The sequence below is a fragment of the Pelophylax lessonae genome (assembly GCF_965119305.1).
Source record: "Pelophylax lessonae genome assembly, chromosome: 10".
Classification (NCBI taxonomy): Eukaryota; Metazoa; Chordata; class Amphibia; order Anura; family Ranidae; genus Pelophylax; species Pelophylax lessonae.
Genome location: NC_138777.1, coordinates 165,085,115 through 165,098,199, shown reverse-complemented (window position 1 = coordinate 165,098,199; position 13,085 = coordinate 165,085,115). Strand labels below are relative to the sequence as shown.

Here is a 13,085-nt window from a genome sequence, read left to right as displayed (position 1 = left end):
GATCCGCCTGTCAGTTTTTCAGGCAAGACCAGATCGGATGCTCCATGCAGCTCTATGGAGCAGCTGATGTCAGCGGAGACATCTCCGCTGACCCCCGCTTGCTATCCAATCCGATCCGTAAAATCCGACGGATGGAAACCCTATTTTCCATCCGTCTGGAGGATCAGATCGGATGAAAATGGACAGGCGGTTCGTTCTCATATGATCTCCCCATAAAGGATAGCGGGGATCTGACAGCTCTGTCTCTGCACACAGAGCAGAGACAGAGCTGTCATCCACCTGCTCAGCTGAGCAGAAAGGACTCCTTCGGGCACCCTGGCCGTGTGAAAGGAGCCTATGAGTTATGGAAAGATAGTGTTAGATACCATTTGCCATGCTCTTAAAGATTCTTTTAAATACCTGTAGATTATCCCTCTGCTTGCAGGGCAAATGTTTCTTCTTCCAGAATCTGTAAGGAAACCGCTATTAACTGTAGAGGAAAACAAAGGTTACAAATTTTATAGCAGTCTTGTGATTTTATGTAGTCCATAATGCATTAAAGCAGAGGTCCAGTAGTTACCAATGTATCTCAATACTCTGACTGCAATTAGTCAGAGTATTGGGTCAATGGTTTCCAAACTCCCATTGGCTGAAACTTAAAGGATAAATTCACCCTTTTTTTTCTAAATTCCAGCTCCTCTATGTACCAGTATACCATTAATGTACTTTTGCAGAAATAAAAAAGACTTCTATTTATCCTACATTTTTTTTTACACTTTCCAGGTACTCTTGTGGAGGGATCTGGGGGTCTAAAAGAACCCAAACCCCTTCTCTGCACTTAAAAGCATTCCAGACGCCAAGTTTGGCTGTTTTGAATGCGGCCATTCATGACATCACTTCAGGGTTTTTGCATGGAGACCCAATCAGAGCCGAATGCGGCTTTGATCGGGTCTTTGGCGGGCGTGCAGGCTCGTTGCCCAGGTCTCCTCCCGGTGGGACGGGAGACCCGGGCGAGCCGCAGGAGGCGGCAGGAGGGGGGGCCAGCTGCATCGGTTGTCATTACAAGACAGCGGACCGTCCGCTATGGACGGCAGTACCGGGGTGATGCCTCTAGCTACAGCCATCACTCCGTTACAGCACTTTCCCGAAATATCGGCAATATCGGTCACCTTGGTAGCCGATTCCGATATATCGGGGAAAGTGCATATCGGCCCTCGATATATTGGCCTGTTGATAAACAGTCGATCTCTACTGCATACCCCTTACTTCAGTGACCAGCTGGCTGTATGGGGGGGGGGGGGGGGAGAAAAAAAAAAAACTCCTAGCGTAACTGCCTGTCTCCTGGAATGTCCTCCATGCTCTTGAGACTGTGCTGGGAGACACAGCAAACCTTGCAATGACACGTATTGAGGTGCCATCCTGGAGGAGTTGGATTGCTTGTGCAACCTCTATAGGGTCCCGGTATCGCCTCATGCTACCAGTAGTGACACTGACCCTAGACAAATGCAAAACTGGTGAAAAACAGTCAGAAAAGAGGAGTAGGGACATAAAATGTCGATGGCCTCCATCTGTAAAACCATTTCTGTTTTGGAGGTTGTCTCATTGTTGCCCATCTAGTGCATCTGTTAATTTCAAAAACACCACAGCAACTGAAACTGATTAACAACCCCCTCTGCTACTTAAATGACCAGATCAATACCCCAGGAGTTTAATTGACTTGATGCTATACTCTGAATAAAAAGTGTTTCTTTACATTTTTTGAGCAGTATATAACAAAATCCCCAAATCTGCATCCAAGGGCATTCATATACACAGATCACTGAAAAGTAAATAAAAAAAAAGGACAATTTTTATGTATTGAAAAAATGGATCTATTTACTGATCATTACTCAGAAACTTTTGTTCCTTGCCTTAAAGTGTCACTAAACCCACATTATAAAAATGATCAATAAATGGTGTATTACATGCTGTTCATAGTCACTATGAGAATGGATTTCTGTATTCTACCAAAAACCTGGTTGATCCTGCTGCTCTCTCTCCACTTTCTGTTTATGTCCCCAATGCAGCTAGGGCTTTTGCAGCTGTGGTAGCAACTCTGTACATGCTCAGTTTTCAGGGAGTTTTTATGCTGAACATTTCCAACCCATCACATCTGAGCAGCCCATGTGACTATATGGGGTATACACAGTGGTAAATGACAGCCCACTCCCTCCCATGTTCAATAACTAGCTAAACACAATGGAGGATGGGTATTACACAGAATAACCCCTTCTGGGTTGCCCCGTGTAGATATACTGTGGCAGGGCAGCCCTCCTGGGCGAAATCACATACCTGTACACAATTTCTAGTTCAGGGTCTGGGGAGCCCACGCGTGCGGCCGGCAACCCATTCCCGCTGTGATTGGACACAGCGGGAGCCAAATCAGCAGGTCCGGCAGACCCGATGTTTGCGGACACCCTGCGATCGTTCCCAAGACAGACAGAACAGCTGCCTGCCTATGTAAACAAGAGAGGGGAAGATAAAGATCTTGTGTTTCTGCTAAGCAGGAACATGGATCTCTGTCTCTTGCCAGTCAAAGCAACCCCCGCACAGTTAGAAGGCACCCCCCGGGACACATTTAACACTTATCACCCCTGATGTTAACCCCTTCCCTGCCAGTGCCATTAGTACATCGGCAGTGCATTTGTTTAGCACTGATCACTATATTGGTGTCACTGGTCGACAAAAAAAAGTGTCACTTGGTGTCCAATTGGTCTGCCGCAATCCAACCAAAATCTCTGATACTAGTAGAAAAAAAAAAAAATGTAAAAAATAGAAAAATTCTTTAAATCTATCCCATAGTTTGTAGACCCTATAACTTTTGTGCAAACCAATCAATATATGCTTATTGGGATTTATTTTACCAAAAATATGTAGCAGAATACATATTGGCCTAAATTGATGAAGAAATTAGATTTTTTAAATTTTTTTTATAGGATTTGTTTTATAGCAAAAAGTAAAAAATTGGATTTTTGACTTACAGTAAAATCCATTTCTCTGATGTTCATTGACGGACACAGTGCCTGGTCTTTTTAACCATTGGGTTATTACTGCCACCTACAGGAGTAGAACACTAGGCTGAAAAAAAAAAAAAAAAAAAAAAGAAGGTCTTACAATGCCTATGGACAGTCCCAGGGGGGGTATACTCCCTCTCTCTGCTTTAGCCACTCAGTTTTGTTACAAACAGTGTCAGAAGAGTTACAACTGCACAGAGGGGTGGGTGCTGTGTCCGTCAATGAACATCAGAGAAATGGATTTTACGGTAAGTCAAAAACCCTAAATTGAACAGGATAGGCGACTTCAGATAGCAGTACTCTGATCGCCACAAAAGGTTTTTACACAACGTGCCACATCCCAATTATCATAGAAAATTTGAGAGTGAACCAGGCAAGGACTTTAAAGGCACGATTTTAATAAAAAACAGTTTATTTAGAAAGAAATACATTAAAATCAACAATGAAAGTGCATATATCTCAAAAGAAACACAAACAGTACATATCATGATATACACAGAATAGGGAGATAAAATCCTACTACATATTAGGACAACGGATGGTGGGTATTTGCGATACTCGACATGTTTCGCTTTATGTATAAAGCTTCATCGGGAGCTAATCAGATCTCTGTATAAGAGAGTGAACAAGAATCATTTAAACAGAAATCAATATTTCATAGATGTCTATCAACATTAGGTATCGCATTGGTTGATGGATATATACACCATACAATGGAACAACATTGCTATAAAATAATACAGTGGTTAGTCTTGGTTAGCTTGAATCAGTGGGAGCAGACATAGTCTGGGGGACAGGAACACCAGTAAAGGAGTCACATGTGGGGAGACCATCCTGTAAAAGGAGGTATGTATGTATGTAGAATCAAAATACTAAAGTAAGATAATAAACTCAGGAGTCATGCATACCTGTATCTTTAATGTAGTACCATGGGCCAGGTTAATGAGCCCACCACAATGGGTTAACGAGGAAGGTGATCAGTTTGCGGTTGGATTCCAAGTATCAGAGAGTTGTAAAAACAGACTTATTGTAGGACCTGCTGGTGCATAAACCCAGCTAAGCCTGCATTAGAAAAGAGGGAGGGGTTTGTTTTTTATGATAATTAACAAATATTTTTGATCAAGACAGCTCACCCAGGTGCACAAAGTAGTTGTGGGATACAAGATTGTATCATAAAAACTATTAGACCCAGTTTAGGATGAGATAAGACAAACCAGAAAGGGGTATAGGATCATGCATTGTAAGATCCAATAATGAGAGTAAAAATCAGACATAATGCAGAAGGACTTACAACTGCTGTATATATGAAAAAGAAAAATCCCACAAGCAACCAAGGGTAAGAGAAAGGTGAAAAAATAGGTATGTTTATAGCAATGGATACCTGAAGCCTGATCTTTGCAACGTCTGAGTTCAAAATTGGGAGCATGTAGGTAAAAACAACCCCCAGATAAAGCGCTACATATGCGCACAGTAGAGACACTCGGTACTGAAAAAGAAGGGCCAAAGGTATTTATGAACTAACCTTCTATGTTCAATAATGCAGGAAAGTGGTCCGTAGTGTGTATCAAATTAACTCACCAAAGTATAAGTCCAAGCGTGCATGATCACCCTGCTCGGATGGGGAACCGCCACCATAGTGAGAGCTGCATAGAGCTGCTCTCTTATAGGAAGCCTCCCGGGAGATGAGTCAGCGTCTGACGTCATCTCCCCGGCCACCTCCCATGGTCGTGCGTCAAGGAGGTTGACTTCCTGTGGCACACACGCCTGTAATGGACGGGACTTCCGGGTCTGTGTCCATCCGGGCGTCCTCCCATTGGACGAAGCGCGAGGTATGGCGCGAGTGCGCAAGCGTGCACGCCGCCTTGACGCACGACCATGGGAGGTGGCCGGGGAGATGACGTCAGACGCTGACTCATCTCCCGGGAGGCTTCCTATAAGAGAGCAGCTCTATGCAGCTCTCACTATGGTGGCGGTTCCCCATCCAAGCAGGGTGATCATGCGCGCTTGGACTTATACTTTGGTGAGTTAATTTGATACACACTACGGACCACTTTTCTGCATTATTGAACATAGAAGGTTAGTTCATAAATACCTTTGGCCCTTCTTTTTCAGTACCGAGTGTCTCTACTGTGCGCATATGTAGCGCTTTATTTGGGGGTTGTTTCTACCTACATGCTCCCAATTTTGAACTCAGACGTTGCAAAGATCAGGCTTCAGGTATCCATTGCTATAAACATACCTATTTTTTCATCTTTCTCTTACCCTTGCTTGCTTGTGGGATTTTTCTTTTTCATATATACAGCAGTTGTAAGTCCTTCTGCATTATGTCTGATTTTTACTCTCATTATTGGATCTTACAATGCATGATCCTATACCCCTTTCTGGTTTGTCTTATCTCATCCTAAACTGGGTCTAATAGTTTTTATGATACAATCTTGTATCCCACAACTACTTTGTGCACCTGGGTGAGCTGTCTTGATCAAAAATATTTGTTAATTATCATAAAAAATAAAAAACAAACCCCTCCCTCTTTTCTAATGCAGGCTTAGCTGGGTTTATGCACCAGCAGGTCCTACAATAAGTCTGTTTTTACAACTCTCTGATACTTGGAATCCAACCGCAAACTGATCACCTTCCTCGTTAACCCATTGTGGGGGGCTCATTAACCTGGCCCATGGTACTACATTAAAGATACAGGTATGCATGACTCCTGAGTTTATTATCTTACTTTAGTATTTTGATTATACATACATACCTCCTTTTACAGGATGGTCTCCCCACATGTGACTCCTTTACTGGTGTTCCTGTCCCCCAGACTATGTCTGCTCCCACTGATTCAAGCTAACCAAGACTAACCACTGTATTATTTTATAGCAATGTTGTTCCATTGTATGGTGTATATATCCATCAACCAATGCGATACCTAATGTTGATAGTTTAGACATCTATGAAATATTGATTTCTGTTTAAATGATTCTTGTTCACTCTCTTATACAGAGATATGATTAGCTCCCGATGAAGCTTTATACATAAAGCGAAACATGTCGAGCATCGCAAATACCCACCATCCGTTGTCCTAATATGTAGTAGGATTTTATCTCCCTATTCTGTGTATATCATGATATGTACTGTTTGTGTTTCTTTTGAGATATATGCACTTTCATTGTTGATTTTAATGTATTTCTTTCTAAATAAACTGTTTTTTATTAAAATCGTGCCTTTAAAGTCCTTGCCTGGTTCACACTCAAATTTTCCAAGTCAAAAACCCTGCTTTCTCTTTCGTTCATTGATAGACACAGCTCCTGATTCTTCTTAACCACTGGGACGTCCCAAAGCAGTGTTAAACATGAGGGGTGGGAAAACATCAGAAAAAAAAATTCCCAAGGCTAACCATAGCCAACCAGGTAACCTAGCGCTCAACCAACCGGTAGCCAGTCACAGAGCGCCAATTGATCCTCAGCAGAGAGGGAGAAGACCTCCCCATACTCACCACCCCGCAGAAACCAGGCACCGCAGCCACCAGGAGAACCCCACTGCATGAGCGGCGATCAGGAAATGAAAGGATCCAGAAGTCAGCACCAGGGGATAAGGGGGGGGGGGGGCTCCCTCCGGAATCACCCCCCAGAGGGCTTCACTGTCATAGCCACCGCTATTTTCAATGGCAAACCACTACAAAAATGCATGTGCATTGAGTACACAGACTACAAGAAAATGGCAGCACCACGAGGCTCCCAGGGACCCAGGAGGGATTGCTAGGCATTAAGGCTAGGCCCAGGCAGGACGGGGGGCCCTGACAAGAGCCCCCGCCTGGTGCAACTCCGCACAGCATCAGTGCACCTCTCCGTCCCCATCGCCAGCATAGCGCCCTGCCCCTACCCCAGGAGGTGGACCAGACCACCTACACTGCCCCAGCATAAGTGGAGAGGGGAATAGGATGGCGGGCAGATGAAAGGGGTGCCTGACGGGAAGAAGAGGAACTCGGGGGTCTAACTGTCCCAAGGAGGGGGCCCACGTGCACCCCAAAACCCTCCAGGGGGAGAGGGGAAGACTGCTACTCACCATACCAGGAAACAGGTGGGCACCGCTCCAGACAGAACCCCTCATCATCGAAATGGGGGGCTGTCGGCCAGGAGGAATGCTACGACTCGGGCCAAGACCCAGTTGCAGTGACCTAGCGAGGCGTTTAACTCGCAGGCCAGCCCCCGTCCGATGGGGCTATTTTGCGGCCCACCTAGCGCAGAGCTGAGGTCTGCGCACACGCGCTGGCCAGACTGCGGCAGTTGATTGTAGATCTCAAAGGAAAAAACCCGGAAAAAATGTTTTTATCTAAAAAGAAAAAATTGCCAGGAACAGAGATCCTAGCAAGGAACTAGGTCCTTACGTCTGACTAGGCAGGAAAAAAAATTGAGTACCTATAGCAGAGAGAGGGAGTATACCCCTTGGGACTGCCCATAGGTGTAGCCAGACTTTTTTCCTGCCTAGTGTCCTACTCCTGTAGGGGGCATTATAACCCAATGGGTAGGAAGATCAGGAGCTGTGTCCATCAATGAACGAAAGAAAAAATACTGGGTTTTTTTTTTCCAAACTTGTCGGCCTTTTTTTTTTTTTTTTTAGAATGTAAAAAATAAATAAAAATGCGGAAGCAATCAAATACTGCCAAAAGAAAACTATTGACGGGGAAAAAAAAACAAAAGCATCAATTGTATTCGGGTACAGGGTTGCATGACTGCGCAATTGTCAGTTAAAGTGACGCAGTGCTGAATAGCAAAAAAAAAAAAGAAAAAAAATGGCCTAGTCATGAAGGGGATAAAACCTTCCGGGGCTGAAGAGGTTAATAGAGGATTCACCTCCCTCTTCTTCTAAGACACAGGCTGGAGGAGCGTGACACAGCCTGTGACTGGCTGAAATCCACCCACACCATCTTATTGCCAAAAAACAAGATTGATTTGATTTAAAATATTATTTTTGTATGACAATTTAAAACAGTATATTGATATTATTAATTTTTACTCTGTATCCCAAAGTCTGTTTTTTTTTTTTTTTTTTTTTAAACATGTGACCTGCAGCAGAGGACTAGAAGCTCCTCCTGCTTTCCTTGCCCTGCAGACAGGCTGGGCAAGATCTTGGTCCTGTGACAGCTGTATATGGATTAGGAAGAAGGAATTTTGATTTTTTTTTTTTTTAATTAAAATAATTAATTAAAGTGCCATCATCCACATACAGAAAGAGTGAATACCTGAGTAAGGTGCGAGTACCTGAGTATTGTATCTGTGTGTTGAGAGTACCGGAGTGGAGTGACAGTGTAGTGCTGAATACTGCGGAGTAACTGTGGGTGGCTGAGGAGTAACTGTGAGCTGAGAAATTAGAGACAGGAAGCTAGTAAACAGCTAAATCGGACAGGATTAAACTCCCAGTCCCCATTAAATGAGTGGGTACGATGCCTGGCGGGTGTGGAGATGTGACTCGGTGTACATCTTGTGCCATGTATGCGTTCCTCGATCATGCGATCGATGGCGAATACAGCTGCGCAAAATGTAAGCAGCTTGCTTCCCTGGAAGCTCAGGTGCTGAATCTAGGGAAGCAACACTGAGAAGAATCTCCATACTTAAGGAGAGCTGGAAACATATCCAGCAGGTGCCGGCAGGGGCACACAGAGGCCGGTGGAGATACAAGTGTGCAGGCACCAGAGCAGAGTAGTTGGGTGACAGTTAGGAAGGCTAGGGGGGAAAGAGTCCCGGTCATGGGCTGGAACATGCCAATAAATACTCCCTGTTGCGTGATGTTGGGGAAACCAGTCAGTAACCAGCATTGCTGGAGAAAAGCGACGCCCCTAGCTGCCAGGGGGAGGAACTCCTCCATTGGGGGCGGGAGCAAAGCTAACAGTAAGGAAAGACAAGTTCTGGTGGTAGGGGGGGACTCAATTAATATAAGGACAGAGAGGGCAATCTGTCAAAAAGACCGTAAGCGCCAAACTGTTTGTTGTTTATCTGGTGCTCGGGCTCGGCACATCACGAATCTGGTGGACAGATTATTGGGTGGGGAAGACCCAGCTGTCATGGTACACGTGAGTACCAATGACAAAGTTAGAGGGAGATGGAGAGTCCTAAAAAACGATTTCAGGGACTTAGGAGCTAAATTAAGGAGTAGGACCTCCAATGTTCTCAGAAGTACTATCTGTACCTCAAGCCACACCAGAGAGGGAGCGGGAGATTAAGGAAGTTAACAAGTGGCTGAGGAGCTGGTGTAGTAAGGAGGGGTTTGGGTTCCTGGAGAACTGGGCCAGTAGGGTGACCAGAGATCTAAAACCCAAGGTAGGTAGGCTGACAAATCGAAAGTGCAGCCTCATAACATCTAACGAGGATGTAGATTGCAACCAGACAAAATTACGAGGTTTGTATGCCAATGCTGGAAGTCTGGCCAACAAGATGGGAGATCTGGAGCTGCTAATGTATGAGGAGGATTTTGATTTTGTGGGAATTTCAGAGACTTGGTTTTAAGGCTCTCATAATTGTCTGGTAACCATTCATGGGTATTTCCAATATCGCAGAGATAGAGAGGGTAAAAAAAAGGGGGAGGGGTATGCCTGCTTATCAAGAACAATGTGCAAATCAATATGAGGGACGATATCACGAATGGAGCTAGGGAGGAGGTAGAATCCCTATGGGTAGAGCTTCAAAGGGAAGGTACTATGGGGAAAGTAATATTGGGTGTATGCTGTAGGCCCTCCAACAAGAGAGAGGAGGGGGAGGCGGACCACCTATCACAGCTTGGAATGGCAGCAAGGATGGTAAATATTATAATGGGGGATTTTAATTATCCAGATATAGACTGGGCAGAAGGAACCGTGCATTCATCTAAGGCTCGCCATTTCCTAAATGTTTTGCAGGACAATTTCATGGGTCAGATGGTAAACACACACACGACAAGAAACAAGCAATGCGTTACTAGACCTACTGATTACCAACAATACAGACCTGATCACGGATGTAGAAATATGGTCACTGTTTCCTAAGTTGCGCCATAGGTCAATTGGTTTCAGTATAAATCATAGAAATAGGAAACACAAGGGTAATACAAGGACACTAAAAAACTGCGCTCTTTGTTAGATGATATAAAATGGGATAGAACCCTAGGAACAAAGAACACTGAGGAGGCATGGGAGTGCTTCAAGACCATACTAAAAATAGTACTGGCCAGTGCATTCCAACGGGGGAATATGTTTAAAAGAGCTAAAATAAACCCTGGGTGGCTAAACTCCAACGTAAAAATGTATATCAAAACTAAAGAAAAGGACTTAAAAAAATAAAAGGTTGAGGTGTCATTGGCAGCATTCCAAAATTAAAAAAAAAAAAAACCCAAGAAATTCTTTAAGTATATAAATAGTAAGAAAGTGAGGCCAGAACACATTGGCCCCATAAAGGACAACAAAGGGAATCTGGCTAAAAAGGACTGAGAGAAGGCGAAGGTACTAAATAAATTCTTCTCCTCAGTCTTCACATAAGAATTGGGGGGATACAGTAACCTAGACTGTAATGTTAAAGTTAATAACACGTCACAGGAAGCACCCTCATGATTAACAAGACAGACTCAGAACTAAACTTAACATAAATAGGTCACCGGGACCAGATGGCTTACACCCGAGGGTCCTTAAAGAACTCAGCCAGGTGATAGCCAGACCATTGTTCCTAATATTTATGGATAGTCTACTGACAGGAATGGTACCAGCTGATTGGAAAAAAGCCAGTGTGGTACCAAGGTTTAAAAAAAAAAAAAAAAAAGGCCGAGATATATCCCTGGGAACTACAGCCCGGTTAGCCTAACATCAATAGTCTGTAAGATATTGGGGGGGATAAGGGACTATATACAAGGCTTTAGCAAAGAAAAAGGTATCATTAGTAGTAATCAGCGTGGATTCATGAAAAATCGCTCTTGGCAGACCAATCTATTAACCTTCTATGAAGAAGTGAGCTGTCATCTAGAAAAAAAGGAAGTCCTGTGGATGTGGTGTATCTGGATTTTGCAAAGGCATTTGATACAGTTCCCCAAAAACGTTTATTATACAAACTAAGGTAGGCAGGTATGGACCATAGCGTGAGTACCTGGATTAAAAACTGGCTTCAGGGGTAAGTTCAAAGGATGGTGATAAATGGGGAGTTCTTGGATTGGTCTGGTGTGGAAAATGGGGTCCCCCAAGGATCTGTCCTGGGACCAGTCCTAGTTAATTTATTCATAAACAACCTAGAGGATGGGATAAACAGCTCAATCTCGGTATTTGCGGACAATACTAAATTAAGCAGGGCAATAACTTCTACACAGGATGTGTAAACCTTACAAGAAGAACAAAATAATGGGGTGGGCATCTACATGGCAAATGAGGTTTAATGTTGAAAAATGTAAGGGTGCCAGAAATACGAACGCAAGTTACTCACTAGGGGGAGAGCCTAGGGGGGAGAGGAGGGGTCCTAGTAGATAACAAGCTCAGCAAAAGGCATGCAATGTCAAGCTGCAGCAAGCAAAGCCAACAGAATACTGGCATGTATTATGAAGGGGATTCACTCCAGAGATAAAACATCAATTCTCCCACTCTACAAGACTCTGGTCCAGCCGCATCTCAAATATGCCATCCAATTCTGGGCACCGGTCCTCAGGAAGGATGTGCTGAAAACGGAGAGAGTCCAGAGAAGGGCAACAAAGCTAATAAAAGGGACTGGAGGATCTCAGCTATGAGGAAAGATTACAAGCATTGAACTTATTCTCTCTGGAGAAGAGACGCTTGAGAGGGGATATGATATCAATGTACAAATACCCTACTGACAACCCTAGCATAAGGAAAAATCTTTTCAGCAAAAGGGAATATAAAAAGGACTCACAGCCATTTGCTAAAATTAGAAGAAAAGCGTTTTAACCTTAAATTGCGTAAAGGTTTTTATACTGTCAGAGCGGTAAGGATGTGGAATTCTCTTCCACAAACAGGTCGTGTCAGCGGGGAGAATTGACAAAAAACTATTAGATGGGCACCTTAACGACCACAACATACAGGGGTCAAGAGTGTACTATTGACATACACACACTCAGAGGTTGAACTGGATGGACTGGTGTCTTTTTTCAACCTCACTAACTATGTAACTTACTAAAAAGAGAAGGGGCAATCTAAATGAAACAATGCGATCAGTCAATTTTTATGGCTGTGTTATGGTGGTGTGAATGAGGCCTTACACGTGTTTTTCCAGTTTTAAGTACACTAGCTTCAATATGCCACTTTTGACTGTAGTGCAGAAATCTTTATGTACATTTCTGTGTTTGCAAAGTACGCATTTATCATTTGCTTATATCTGAAGGAAACCAACCTACACTTTCACTTTTATGAGAAGCAGCATGATTAGGGACCCTTGGAGACAGAGATAAATCTGTACTCAAAGACTGCTTTGGAAAAATAGGGAGGACTGAGTGTTATGTGAGCCTCTCAGATGCATTATTCTACAATAACTGTGAAGAGAAACAATTTATTTAGTTCACAAACTCTGATTAATGTCTAACTGACAGATACCATCCCAAAAGTTTTAGTGCATGACTAAAAATGTATTATGTTGCTCTTCCTTTGGGGAATTTAGTGAAGCATCATCAGGCTGGGCTCAAAGTACTTTAGGAGTGAGTGGCGTTCATTTGTAATTTCTGTCCAGGATGAAGAAACACCCACCATCACCACTGAAGAAAAAATAAATAACGAACAAGAGGGAGGATCCGTGACATCATTGTACCAGTCAGGAAGACTGCAAAAAAAGGTATGTACGTTTAACCACTTAAGGACCAGGCCTATTTCTGACACTTGTTTACAAGTTAAACTCAGTATTTTTTGCTAGAAATTTACTTAGAACCCCCTAACATTATATATTTTTTTTTTAGCAGAGACCCAAGAGAATAAAATGGAGATCATTGCAATACTTTATGTCGAACCGCATTTGGGTAGAGGTCTTATAAACACAATTCTTTTGGAAAAAATACACTTTTTTGAATTAAAAAACAAGAAAAAACAGTTAAGTTAGCCCAATTAGT

The 13,085-nt window shown here is 43.3% G+C and overlaps 1 protein-coding gene across 1 annotated transcript in view; it reads right to left on the bottom strand.

The window, feature by feature from the left end:
• LOC309566002 (uncharacterized protein C11orf24 homolog) overlaps positions 1 to 13,085 on the bottom strand; it is a 97,424-nt gene that overhangs the window by 71,395 nt on the left and 12,944 nt on the right. Inside the window, exon 2 of the mRNA XM_082271021.1 lies at positions 400 to 469. The gene's annotated coding sequence lies outside the window, so the exon portion shown is untranslated. The remainder of the gene's footprint in view (positions 1 to 399; positions 470 to 13,085) is intronic.